This window comes from Cimex lectularius, unplaced genomic scaffold (genome assembly GCF_000648675.2).
Source record: "Cimex lectularius strain Harlan isolate CLEC.00 unplaced genomic scaffold, Clec_2.1 scaffold92, whole genome shotgun sequence".
NCBI lineage: Eukaryota > Metazoa > Arthropoda > Insecta > Hemiptera > Cimicidae > Cimex > Cimex lectularius.
Window position 1 is genome coordinate 870,889 of NW_019942502.1, and position 14,939 is coordinate 885,827.

At 33.3% G+C, this 14,939-nt stretch overlaps 1 protein-coding gene across 6 annotated transcripts in view; it reads left to right on the forward strand.

Annotated features, from left to right (window-relative positions):
* Positions 1-14,939, forward strand: part of LOC106670218 (leucine-rich repeat-containing protein 4C-like) — a 509,524-nt gene that overhangs the window by 473,687 nt on the left and 20,898 nt on the right. The window lies entirely within an intron of this gene.

Sequence of the window (14,939 nt, forward strand, 5' to 3'; positions counted from 1 at the left end):
TCCAAAGAATACTTTCAGGGCCTATATTTGAACTAGCCGATTCTCCTCTGGCCAGTTTGTCTGCGTTTTCATAGCCAAAAATTCATTTATGTCCTGATACCCATATATATATAATGCAGGGTGAGCGACCAAGACCCGAGGGGTTAAATGCCTGGGTAGACTCGTACCCCTTCCCTAAAAGGTCCGGCACTTGGTCGGCCCACGTGTCCTGCATAAACTTCTTGGACTTGTTCACAAACCCCAAGATTTTGGACCATTTTATCTCGGGGAGTGATATGGTCATGTCCTCTCCTTCAAAGATTTCAAATCTAGACCTAGCTACCTATCACACTCTGCGAGGTAGTGCCTTGCCGTTTCTTCTTTTATTTCGCAAAAACGGCAAAAGGGATTTGGTAGGATACCCATTACGAAGAGGTGTCTTATCAATGGGCAGTGGCCCGTCAGAATACCTATCAGCCTCCTAATTACCTTCCTTGAGATACGGAATAGCCATTTCGATTCAACTGGTTTGATCGCCTTAACAAACTCTTTCGATTGCCTGTGCCCGGGGGATAAATTCCACTCCCTAAGGAATTATTTCATGCCCCAGTTATTGATACTCTCTTTCGCTGTGCTCATAGAATGAGGTAATACCGGTTATGGCCCGACAAACGCAGTATTAGAACCTTCTTTGGCTAGGACATCCGCCTTTTCATTGCCATGGTGTCCTTTATGTGCTGGTATCCAAATAAGGGTTACCTTGTTCTCAAACCAGAAAGAGATCCTATTGATAAGATCTATAGTTTCCTCCACCAGTCGTGAGGTTGACAAATCTTTTTGTAATGCCCTAAGACTAGCCTGACTGTCAGCAAAGATTTTAATATATTTTCCCATAATTTTATTTTCCATAAGTGTTCTACAACACACATTGAAGGCCCAGATTTCCCCCTGAAAAACGGAGGTGTTATTGCCAAGAGGGGAGGAGATGCTGATTCCTCATTTTGGTATGTAGATTCCTGCACCACTCCCTCTACCTTTGATAAGTGAACCATCTGTGTAGCAGTCTATGTTACGATGGTCATCATCCAGTCTGTAATCATAATCACAAGGGGTGACTACCTGAAAGTGCCTTTTCCCCGAAGGAGTTTTAATCTTTTTATCACTAACGCTTAATAATTGACCGTTAAACTTACTCAATAGTTGAGAGATTTTCGAGTGACCTATGTTATTGCACTTACGTCCTGGTACCCAAGATATCATCATGTTGTTGTGTTTCACCAGGTTTTGAAGATTTTGGATGCATTCACCGACTAAATTTTGATCTGATTTTTTTTACATGCTAATGCTTTAATACCTGCTTGGATAGCAGATCTTATAAGTATTTTTTTGCCAGTGTAACTTCTTTTAAGATTTTCTAGGGCAAAAGCGTTCATAAACAATCGATCACTAGGTTATTGTTGTTAATAATGCATACACACTGGCTAATTTTTTTTTTTTTGTGATTTTTTACCTGCTGATGATTTAATAGCTGCTTGGCTATTCGATCTTAAGTGCGTTGTTTGCCAGTGTAACCACTTTTGAAATTTTCTAAGGCACAAGCATTAATGGCATGTATTTCAGCTTGGAAGTCAGAGACGTGTAGTAAGAGAAAATTATGTAATTCAAATTATTATATTAACAAATTAAAAATTAATTTTATTTCTGCCTGCTCCCTTTATTGTTGTTATTTTGTTATTGCTTCATTTTACTTATCAAAATGAGTTAGTAAATTAAACGAATAACATACCTTTAATAACCCCCATTATATTTCGTGGCCCAAATAGTTTCTTTCAATTAATTAATCTTTATGTAAGGTATTGGTTGAAATGAAAAAGTTAGTGTCACGAGCGGAATTTGAACCCATGACCTTCGGCTCAATACGCCGCTGTTCTACCACTTGAGCTATCGTGACATCGATCCATTCGGAATGGTACATTAAACGATATTTGAAAAAAGGAGGGAAAATTCGAAAGGTAGGTTGAGATGGGGAGTTGGTGTACGAGAGGATCGAAGTCTCGATCGCTCAAGTAGTAGAGCAGCGGCGTAGTGAGCCGAAGGTCGTGGGTTCGAATCCCGCTCGTGACACTAACTTTTTCATTTCTACCAATACCTTTCATAAAGATTAATTAATTAAAAGAAACTATTAATAACGTAAATAAATAACAATTTGTGCAAATAACAAATGTAGATATATACAGTAACTTTAGATTAACCATTGCTAATCAATAAAACAATAATAAATTTGTCGAAAATCGAATTATTTATTTATTTATAGTTTTTCAACATTTATTGAGTTTCTGATATGCCGAAATCAGGTTTTCTTCGTTTATTTGCCAAGTTTCACTATTTTGAACCAAATGAATCAAAATAGATCTTTCTATGTCGAATATGTAAAATCTGTTATCATGTGACTCCAGGTTTGGTTATTGCAGCCACAAGGGCATGCAGGATTACTATTATATTAAATATTGCAAGATATGATCTATTTTTCCCATGGTTTGTCATGGCCATTGTGGATGTGAAGGAATGCTTTAAGCCAGAAACACACTTACCCGATGCTATGCCTTGCGACGCTACCCGATGCTACCCGACGCAAATCCAAACTCCGATTTTCCATAAGGTTGCATTACCCCCATGCACATCTACCCGATGCTATGCCACGCTAACCTACCCGACGCTCTGCGATCCCCACTGTCCAGATTTTCGTCGGGTCGCATCGAGTACAGTCGAAGACAAAAGAACCGGACACTCATATTTTTATTCAAACTACATGTATTATTGTCGTTATATTAATTACAACATACTTATTTTAATATAAACCAAATTAACTGTGATTAAAAATTAATTAGTTTTTATTTAAAAAATTAATTTTAATGGTTTGGTAGAAAATTAATCAAAACACCGGAATACGATTTTTTGATATAATGAATTTAACTAACAATTTATTGTACTCGCTTCGGCGGTACATATACTAAAATTGGAACAATTTATTACACGGTTTTGCTCATAAAATTTAATTAACAATTTATTTCATAGTTTTGCTCGTAAAATTACACCATTTTGTAATGTCGGGTAGCATCAGAACAGGACACTCATATTTTTTGTAGTTTATTTCAAACTAAGTACATGTAATTTTGTCGTTATATTAATTACAACATGTTATTTTAATGTAAACAAAATTAAACGAGATCAAAAATGCATAAGTTTTTATAAACATTGTTTAATTATGATGGTTAGGAGTAACTTTATTTAAAACAATTAAGTTTAACAAACAATTTATTAGATGGTTGTGCTCATAAAATTTAACTAACAATTTATTACAAGGTTTTGCTCAAAATAGTGCATTAAGAACAAAAGATGCGTTGCGATTGTGATAGTGATTATTGTGACAAACGGTGTGGACTGTACGCGACGTGTGCTTGGGTCGGATAGATGTGCACACCCCACCAAAACGTGGCATGGCGTCGGGTAGCGTCGCATGGCGTAGCATCGGGTAAGTGTGTTCCTGGCTTTATATCTAGCCGAGAAATTATAGTCGGAAAATAGCGTTTTGTTATTTTTGCAGCGTTGGTATTTTCCCATTATTTTTCCCACTTTTTTATGTTCTCCTCAGTAGGGTTTTTGACGTAAGTTACAGGAACTTCAGCGAAACGTATGGTTCTCACACTTTTGCGGTGAGATATACCATCTCATTTCCCCTTCATCAGCATGAGCCTTGACCCAACAAATCGTACTGTTTCAACCGAAATCGTGGTGTAATATTTTTAGTTTGGTCCTGATTTCTTCGACTATTTTATGATGGTTTCGGTGGTCTTGGACCATTGAGATTGAGACTTCAATATCCGTACGAAGAATTATCGTTCTTTTCGCACCCCCAGTGTTTCATCCTTTAGGAACCATTCTAGTGATTTCAGCCAGGATAGTTGGTCTAGTTGGTTGGAACATTACGCTGCAAGTCCATACTTTGCAGTTGTCACGATTCCTTTTTTTTGTGTGTGTAATCGAGGATTATATTTGTATGTTTTTATTGCAACCAATTGACCAGGAACCTTTGACAAAGGAAGTGAGTGTTTTCCTTTCTTTAAAATATTTTATTTTATTTTATATTATTATATTTGTATCCGATTATGTGATGTTTGTGATATTTTGCAACGTTTTAGGTTTCTGTATTCTAGAAGATAATTGAAGCAAACTAAGCAGCATCAATAAAACCAAAAATACTTTTTAATTCTTTCAAAGATCTGTTTAGAAAATCATTGAGTATCGAGAGATTTGGAAGGGTGTTTGTACTTCAAAGGGAATTTCTTTTCAGAAATTGCACTGTAATAAAAAGAAAGGATTTCTAATCGAATAATTGCTTGTCTTAGAAAGTTTCCAACTTAGACCGTTTGTACAATCAAAACGGAACGGATTGGAAACATGAAGCTGGAGGAGGTAATTTTGCCTTCAGTAAATCACAAATCCCAAAGAAGCAAAGGCCAACAGGCTGGAACTAATCAGAAAAAACCATAACAGGCCTTCGGCCCACTTAAGACCCGCTGGATAACTTTTTTCCCCCCGAGAAAAGAATAAAACTTGAAGAAGCTTCTGGATAGAAAATTTAGTTTGGGGTCGGGGCGATAGCTCTTCCGCCCTTCGACGTACAAGTTGGACGAGTTTTTGATGGAGCAGGACGGCGTTGTGTGAGGTCTTTCCGAGGGATACGGCGAAAAGGGGATGAGGGTCCGTGTGTCCGGATGCCCCCGGGGCCCGCTCTACCGGAAAACAACCATCATCCCTCCGCCCATTCTTACTACTTCCTCTACAATCTTTTCTTATAATTCGTTTAATGGACCAAAGCGGTTTTCTTTAAGTGCGACTTGAACATTGCTCCCTTTCTCTTCCTTCCTTTCACCCATGAGCTATATATTATCCATAAATTGTTAGTATAACTGTAACATTCTTGGAAAGCTAGCAATTTTACGACCGTAAAAGTTGAAAGAATAGATTTTTACTGTTTCAATAAAATATTACGCCTAGAACTTATGATATTTTCTTTAAATTATATTTTTTAAATAAGATTTTAAATATACATACGTTCCAAAATAATTTACAGTTCACTTTCTCGTCCTCTTCAAATATCAATTATCTAAGTGGGCCAAGACGTGAACCTTGATGTGCCTTAAGGGCACGTTACACCAGCCATGGAAAAAACTGTGTTCACTGGAACGTCGTTCGTAATTTGAACCAAGTTCACAGACCATCTGAGGACCACCGTTCAACTGATCCGAGTTCAACCACTAGATGGTAGAACTGATTGTAGTCTCTTTGTACGGTTAGTGATTGTGTTCATTAATAGTTGTACCACTTTCCGGGGATTTAGTATTTTTACTTTTTCCTTAATTTTTTTTCTTCAAATATGTCAGAGAATTTTTTCCTTGACATTCTGAATCTATTAAAGAAGCCATCATTGATTCATTCGTGAAAATGGCCTTGTTGGTTTTTAAACCCTTCGGCGGGGAACATACTTGCCCGATGCTAACCAACGCAAATGCAAAGTCCAATTTTCCATAAGGTTGCATTACCCCGTGCACATCTGCCCGATGCTATGCCACGCTACCCTACTCGCCGGTCTGCGATCCCCACTGTCCAGATTTTCGTCGGGTAGCATCGAGTACAGTCGAAGACAAAAGAACCGGACATTCGTATTTTTATTCAAACTACATGTATTTTTGTCGTTATATTAATTACAACATTCTTATTTGAATATAAACCAAATTAACCGAGATCAAAAATTCATTAGTTTTTATTATTTTTTAAATAATTTTAATGGTTTGGTAGAAAATTGATCAAAACACCGGAATACCATTTTTTGATATAATGAATTTTACTAACAATTTATTACACGGTTTTGCACATAAAATTTAACTAACAATTTATTTCATGGTTTTGCGCATGAAATTAGACCATTTTCGTCGATTAGCGTCAGAAAAGGACATTCATATTTTTGTAGTTTATTTCAAACTATATATACGTGTGTGTGTGTGTGTGTGTGTGTGTGAGAGAGAGAGAGAGAGAGAGAGAGAGAGAGAGAAAGAGAGAGCGAGAGAGAGAAAGAAAGAGCTAGATAGATGAATAGATAGATAGACAGATTGATTGATTTTTTTATAAAAATACACGACAAATTTAGAACAAGGGACGGCGGTGGTGGGAGGGAGGGAGGNAAGAACAGAAACAAGCTTTCATATGTAGTAAAAGGACCTAATAATATTGTGGCCTACGATAGATAGATAAATAGATATATATATATAGAGAGAGATATTGACTATTTATTTATAAAAATACACGAAAAAGATACGTGTCTGGGGCTTTTTTGCACCAAATTATTAATGTTGAAAAGATAAATTATTATTATTATTTTTAATTAAATTTATTTATTAAAACTGGTCTTATCAGGCCAACCATTAATTTTACAATAATATTATAGAATAAATAAATGTTTACGTTCTTATAAACCCATTGGTACAATAAGATTTACATTTCACTATTCACTATTAATCTTCTGACCATGTTTCGGTTATGTAAGAGTTTGGTCGTTTCCACATTCTCGTCCTGGCTGAGGCGAGCCTGGTGTTTGGCGGCAAATCTTTGTATCTCCGCCGTGTCTTCACGGACCTTAAGGACCTATGTAAGTCCTTATTCCTTATGTACCGAGGTGCATTGACCGTGTCACGTAAGATTTTATTTTGGAGTGTTTGTAAGATTTTGATATTGCTGTGTTTGGTACAACCCCATAGTCGAATACCATATGTCAATATAGGCTTTATGACATGTTTATATAATAATATTTTATTTTAGCAAGGTTGGAGCCATGTCCTATCAACCAGTATAGTTGTCTATACCTTAATCTTATTTCTGTCCTTTTTTTCCCATGTTCTTTCCATCTCAGCTTGGCATCTAAGGTCATTCCCAGATATTTTGCTGTATTGCTGTATGGTATAGTAGTTCCTTCAATTGTGAACGTCGGAACATGGTCCACCGATTAGAAATGATTTATGCTGATTTAGTTTGATTTTCCATTTTTTTGTCCATTCGTTTATCTTATTACATGCATTTTGGAAGATTTTGGTTGAATGGGTGATATTCGGACCTAGTGATATCCTAGATGATATCATCTGCAAAATCACCGGTGTATAACAAGTAAAGCAGTGGACCTAATATCCTACCTTGTGACACTCCTGTATTTATTGTTTTTAATTTTGAATATTGATCTTGTTTGATGCTAAACAGTCTGTCAGTTAGGTAGGAACTGATAATATCGACACACTGCTTTGGTAGCATACTTTTTAGTTTATTGATGAGTCCTTCGTGCCAGAACTTGTGAAAAGCATGTGAGATATCAAGGAAGATAGTAGAATAAATAATAATTTGGCTGAAGTTATTGCTTTTTTGATAAAATCACTTTACGGGTGAATTTCACCTTGTTATATTCTTGTCTTGTAAAGTTAAAACGATGTTCCGAAAATTGGAAAATTCTTGATTTTTAGATTTTGATGTTAGTTCGATTCCGGATAGAAATTTCTTGATATATTAGCTGAAAAAAGCACGATTTTTTGCAATAACCGTCTAGAAGTCTACTTATTTTTATAGTAAATTTACAATAGATAAACTGGGTCATTTTGTGATGGACTGTTTAGTAGGCAGGTAGTCACGAGGGTAAACCGCGTCAAATTAATTATACAATGTTGTGAGTTGTTCGGCCCTTATCCTTAGATATCTAGGGCAATAAACCAACGTGATTGGTGTGTGTTGAGAGCCGGGGGTAAGCCGCGCACACAACACAATTGCGCGCACAACACAATTAGCCGGCTATGCTACCGCTGCTAACCTCGTTCCGCCCTTGCGAACCTCACCTCGCTAACCTTGTTAACGATAGACCGGAATTGTTTCGGGCCCGATGTCGTACTCCTGCTCTCGGCAATTTAAATGGATTTTCTACGCTTCCGGAGTCAATTCGGTTCGTAACACAAACCCGTTTAAATTAGTCGCCTGTTCCATTTTAAAGAAAGAATCGCCGTTCAAGGAATTTTTCTTATGAACTCCGCGTGAACAATCTTAACGGGACAAATTGCAGATTGCCTTGTTTTACGTGTTGCACGTACCTTCGTGCAGCTTATTCCATTCCGAGGTAGTTATCTACATAAAGCTGCTATTTTTGATAAGGAAAAGAAATATTAAGAACGTTACTGTGAACGTCTTAATTCTCTTATGTACTATTGTGTTAAAATTTCTTATATTTTGTACCAGTTAACATTTACAGAATTAACAATCTATTCTTTATTTCGCATTCTATCTTTCATCTATAGAACCTGAAAGAAAACAATAATAATTAAATAATTTATATCCAGGATCTCCAACAAAGATGTTCATTCATCCAAATGATAATCGATAAATAATTAACAATAATTGATAAATCCAATAAAAAAATGGAATTAACACAAAATATTTGTTTCCTGACTAGATCTTCTTCATAGAGAAAATATAAAATTTTCCACGAATTTTAAAATTTTTATGTTTGTAAGTTTCAATTGTCTCAAGGTTGATATTTTTTAATTGGTTAAAAAAAATATTAGTGAATTCTAAATTCATCTTGAAATTAAAATATTGTAAATATTTTTAAAAAAAATATGGGTTTCTGTCTTTGTTGTGCATGTATTTCAGGTATATATCAATCGATTTGTTTGCTTTTTTACTTAGCATACATTTTTCCTCGCTGATATCTTCTTCCGTTTAAAAATTCATAACCCCGGATTTTACTCAAATTCAACGTTATGGCAACCATTGGAAATGTAAACAAATCTTCTTTTAGGCCAGTCAGCAATGTTTTGGTTTTATGGCATTTTAAATGAGAAACAAAATAGAATAAAATAAACTTAATATAAAAATATACGGACAAATCAATTACGTTATTAATGTTGAAGTCAACCTACCTTGGTAAGAAAAAAGTTGCGTAAAGGTTTGCTTGAAAATAAATAAATAAACCTAATAATAAAAAAAATAAGGGTTGGGACAATATGAAAAAAAAAAAAACAGATCATTACAAAATATAAGGACAAATCAAAGAGGTTATTATGCTCATGTTAGTTCAAATGGACAGAGACATTTTGTGTAAAGCCTTCTTTAATGATATAAACAGACTATTAAAAATTATAAGGCAAATCAATCAGGTTATTAGGTTAATGCTAATCTAAAGTGGAAAAAAAGCATTTTGTGTAAACCTTGTTTAATGACATAAACAGAATATTAAAAATTACAAGGAAACAAATTCAGGTTTTTGGTTAATGTTAATCTAAAGTGGAAAAAAAGCATTTTGTGTAAACCTTGTTTAATGACATAAATAGAATATTAAAAATTACAAGGAAACTAATTCAGGTTTTTGGTTAATGTTAATCTCAAGTGGAAAAAAAAGCATTTTGGGTAAAGCCTTGTTTAATGGCATAAACAGAATATTAAAATTTATAAGGACAAATCAATCAGGATATTAGGTTAATGTTAATCTAAAGTGGAAAAAAAATATTTTGTGAAAAGCCTTGTTTAATGACATAAACAGAATATTAAAAATTACAAGGAAACTAATTCAGGTTTTTGGTTAATGTTAATCTAAAGTGGAAAAAAAAACATCTTGTGTAAAGCCTTGTTTAACGGCATAAACATAACATTAAAATTTATAAGATCAAATCAATCAGGATATTAGGTTAATGTTAGTCTAAAGTGGAAAAACAACATTTTGTGAAAAGCCTTGTTTAATGACATAAACAGAATATTAAAATTACAAGGAAAATAGATTTTTGGTTAATGTTAGTCTAAAGTGAAAAAAAAACATTTTGTGAAAAGCCTTGTTTAATGACATAAACAGAATATTAAAATTACAAGGAAAATAATTCATGTTTTTGGTTAATGTTAATCTAAAGTGGAAAAAAAACATTTTGTGTAAAGCCTTGTTTAATCACATAAACAGACTATTAAAAATTATAAGGCAAATCAATCAGGTTATTAGGTTAAGGTTAATCTAAAGTGGAAAAAAAGCATTTTGTGTAAAGCCTTTTTTATTGACATAAACAGAATATTAAAAATGACAAGGAAAATAATTCAGGTTTTTGGTTAATGTTAGTCTAAAGTGGAAAAAAAACATTTTGTGTAAAGCCTTGTTTAATGACATAAACAGAATATTAAAAATTACAAGGACAAATCAATCAGGTTATAGGTTAATATTAGTCTAAAATAGAAAAAAAACATTTTGTGTAAAGCCCTGTTTAATGACATAAACAGAATACTAAAAATTATAAGGACAAATCAATCAGGATATTAGGTTAATGGTAGTCTAAATTTAAAAAAAAAAATTTGTGTAAAGCCTTGTTTAATGACATAAACAGAATATTAAAAATTACAAGGACAAATCAATCAGGTTATAGGTTCATGTTAGTCTAAAATAGAAAAAAACATTTTGTGTAAAGCCTTGTTTAATGACATAAACAGAATACTAAAAATTTCAAGGAAAAATCAATCAGGATATTAGGTTAATGTTAGTCTAAAATAGAAAAAAACATTTTGTGTAAAGCCCTGTTTAATGACATAAACAGAATACTAAAAATTATAAGGACAAATCAATCAGGATATTAAGTTAATGGTAGTCTAAATTTAAAAAAAAAAAAACATTTTGTGTAAAGCCTTGTTTAATGACATAAACAGAATATTAAAAATTATAAGGACAAATCATTCAGGATATTAGGTTAATGTTAGTCGAAAGTGTATAGATACATTTTGTGTAAAGCTTTGTTTAATGACATAAACAGAATATTAACAATAATAAGGACAAATCAATCAGGTTATTACGTTAATGTTAGTATAATGTGGACAGACACATTTTTTAAAGTCTTGTTTAATGAAATAAACAGAATAATAAAAATTATAACGGCCAATCAAGTTTTTGTATTCAATTAACCTAAAGTATTAAGGTGATTTGTGCATCGCTTATTTAATAAAATAAAGATAATAATAAAACAATATAACATCGAAACAATCAGCTTTTAATAATATTCATTTTTGTGAAGTTTTGTTTGAGAAGATAAACAGATTATTTGTTCGCCACGGTAGACATCATATCGACCCTCGGGCTACCCATGTTTTGAAAAAAAGCACATTTGTAAGTCGATGGTCGTCATCCATTGCCGCTTTAAATTTGTTGTTCTAAATTATTAGACAAATGTGTGCCGTTAAGGGTAGGCTGTAAGTCCCTAAATTTGTTTATAGTAGATCAGCAGATTCGTTTCAAAGTTATCACCAGTTTAGAGATTTTCGAAAAAATCAGAGGCATTTGAAAGGCAAATTATACGTGGGAAGTCTTTTTTTTTAGTTTTTCAGAAAAATTGTATTTGTGTTTAAAATATATACGTTATATAATTTTAAATAAATTGTACGCTAGCACGGTTGTCGTAGCAAACCTTCAGCCTAACAACCTGTATATCATATTGTTAAAATAAAATATTTAACTTTCTAAAATAACGTTTTTGAGAGTTTTTTTAGGAGTTATAAATATTCGTCGACTTATTAATTGATTAATTAATATTTGTGTACATTTATTAAGAGATGGAAATTATCATCGGAATCGAAGCGGGAAAGGGGCTGAATTTTAAACTTGTTTTAAAGTTGTTTTAGGGAAATGGCGTTGTCAAAAAAGGCGAAAGTGAGGATTAAGTTTGAAGTTGGCTGAATTATAACTAGCTGTTTGCTTTGCTTTGCCCCGCTGACAGTGGTTCATGGCATATTTGGCAGAGTAAGAATTTATACTTGAGAATTAAAGAGAGTAGTAACAAGTTTAAATTGCCCCCTCAAAACAACCCGGAACGGCAAGTTCACTCAATTTTCTTCAAGCTTTTGCCCCGAGGGTTTATTTATGCAAAATAAATAACCCCTCGAGTGCCGGGAGACATTAGGAACAGTTTCCGGCTAATGCTGAAGTTGAGGTCTCTGAGTTCACAAACCCCCGAGACATCTAATCTGATTATGTTAATACTCATAATTATTCGCCTTTTCTTGCTCTTTGCCACTCCTTCGTTAAGAGTGCCAGCAGCCCCTGTGTAAGTCTAACTTGATACTCCGTATAAATGTTTTCCCTTCTGCGGTGAATTTTAATGGAAACGGATTTATTAATGTAAACTCCGCGCCTTTCATTTCAAGTATGAATTTTCTTTAATCAGGATAAATTAATGTTAAGAGACGCACTAAGAAATGACACAAAATGGAGTCTAATTTCATTATGTTATTTTTTTAACAGCAATGATGATGTGATCCCAATGGGATAGAGTCACTTTTAGTTACATTTACTCGGTTTCGTGGTCCGCTTGACCAAATAAATTCTTTTCAATTAAGGTTTTGGTTGAAATGAAAAAGTTAGTGTCTCGAGCGGGATTAGAACCCACGACCTTCGGCTAAATACGCCGCTGCTCTACCACTTGAACTAACGTGACTTCGATCCACTCGGACACTAACTTCCCACTTCCACCTATCTGAAAAATGGCAAAAAGGAGGAAAAATTCGAAAGGTTGAAGTGGGAAGTTGGTGTACGAGTAGATCGAAGTCACGATAGCTCAAGTGGTACAGCAGCGACTATTTGGTCGAAGGTCGTGGGTTCGAATCCCGCAAGCGACACTGCCTTTTTCATTTCAACCAATACTCTACAAAAAGATTAATAATTTGAAACAAGTTATTTGGTCAATCAGAACACGAAATATAATGGATTTAATTGTTATTTTCGACCTATAAAAAATTTGATACATTTATTACACCATTGTAAATAAAGTATTTTGTTATTTTCCTTCCTTCTTGTTTTTTATTATAAATTATTTTCTTATGCGTTGTTTCGACTTGTTTTGGGCCAAAGTTATACACCACTTTGTAAACGCATTTTGGTCATAATCATTGCAATTTTTGGGTGAAACAAAAACGATATAAATTATCCACTAACACGGTAAATATTAAATATATAATTGTCTATAATATAAAAAATAAGTAGTTAATAACGTAAATGTTAGGCTTTTTATGTAAAGTATTGGTTGAATTGAAAAAGTTAGTGTCAAAAGGGGGATTCGAACCCACGACCTTCGGCTCAAAGCACCGCTGCTCTGTCACTTGAGCTATCGTGACTTCGATCCACCCGGACACCAACTCATCTCAACCCAACCTTTCAAATTTTCCCTCGTTTTTGCCATTTTTCAAATGTCGTGGAATCAGGATTTCATTCTCGGCGACATATGGAGTGGATCGAAATCACGATAGATCAAGTGGTTAGATCAGCTGCGTATTGAGCCGAAGGTCGTGGGTTCGAATCCCGCTCGTGACACTGCCTTTTTCATTTCAACCAATACCTTTCATAAAAAGATTAATTAATTAAAGGAAGTTATTTGGTCAATCGGACCACGAAATATAATGGGGCTTAATGTTAGAGTTGATGAAACATTAAATCTTCAAGCAAAACTTCGACAGATTTGTAAGGAGACATTGAAAAATAAGTTAGAAAAGTTTACAAAAAAATAGTTTTTACTGATAAACTGTCCGTTTGGGAAGAAAAAAAGGAAAATCACAACAATCTTCATATATCCAAACTTCTTCCATCGTCTGGGCTTTCATGATGAATGAAATTTCAGTCGCACTTTCTTATATTATGTTCCTATCCTTTTGGATTCGGAAAAACTTCCGAAAAAGCGAAGATCAATTGCGCTATAAATATATGTCAATAGTGATGGATGGGGTAGTTTAAAATTTGAAAGAATATAAAAGGAAGATAACCTGGTCATAATAAAAAAGTCTATTTTTCAGCTAAATCAAACGAAAACTATTTCTGGTGTAAGCAAATGGATAAATTAATCATTTTCAGGAAAAAGAACAAAAAATTATTAATCACCACAAGTAGGCAAAATTTCTGCGTTTATTTTGTACAAACTGAAAAAAGAGAAGCTAAATATGGATAGATAAAGTAAAATAAAACAGGGGGTAATATCAAATTACTATAAACGTTTATAAAAAAATATCTACATTCAGACAAAAAATTGATTACCTACGAAATCTTTGGGTTGTTTTTTTAAGCGAAATCGTAGCTGGTACGTTTCAAATTTTAAGTAGTTTACTTCTTGCTTTAAAAAATTGAGATATATTCTACATCTTCTACATTGTTTCACTTTTATTTCTATAAATATATAAACTTCGGTTGAGTGTATTACGGTGAAATTAATACACGTACTAAAACTCTACAACCCAAAACTTGAAAATGTTTGGTTTATTACAGGAGGAAAACTGCAAAAACGCAAATAATCCATGGTACTCCATAAGTTCAGTTTCGACAATAAAATGGACCCCTAGCAAAACAAATAGGAAAATATCAACAAAATGAAACAATAAAAACATAGATAATTGTTTTTAAATAAGTTTACCTAAATGGGCTCACTAAGTTTCCTGTTTATGGTATTGGAATTATCCATAAATTGTACACTAGTTTTTTATTCAATATTTAATATAAATAAACTTGTACATTGTTTTCATTTGGTAAATGTATTACAGCAAAAAATATATGTCGTTTTTACTTTTCGCATACAAATTTAGTAAAGTCACATTTTAAAGATTCTCTTTTAAACCAATTTCTCGGTTGGTTTTAACATGTAAATTAAATTAATTTACTAATTTTTCTAATATACAGTTTAATTTCTTAATCAAAACTGACACGTGAAAAGTTTCTAAGCACTCCAGATTAACGTTAAATTAGTTTTCTTTGTAAATCAATTTATAAATAAATTTTTTGGAGTATTCTTTGCACAATAAAGGAAACATCGTACAACTTTATTATTAAAACTTGGTCATTTTATTGTTTAATAATTTATTTATTTTCGTTT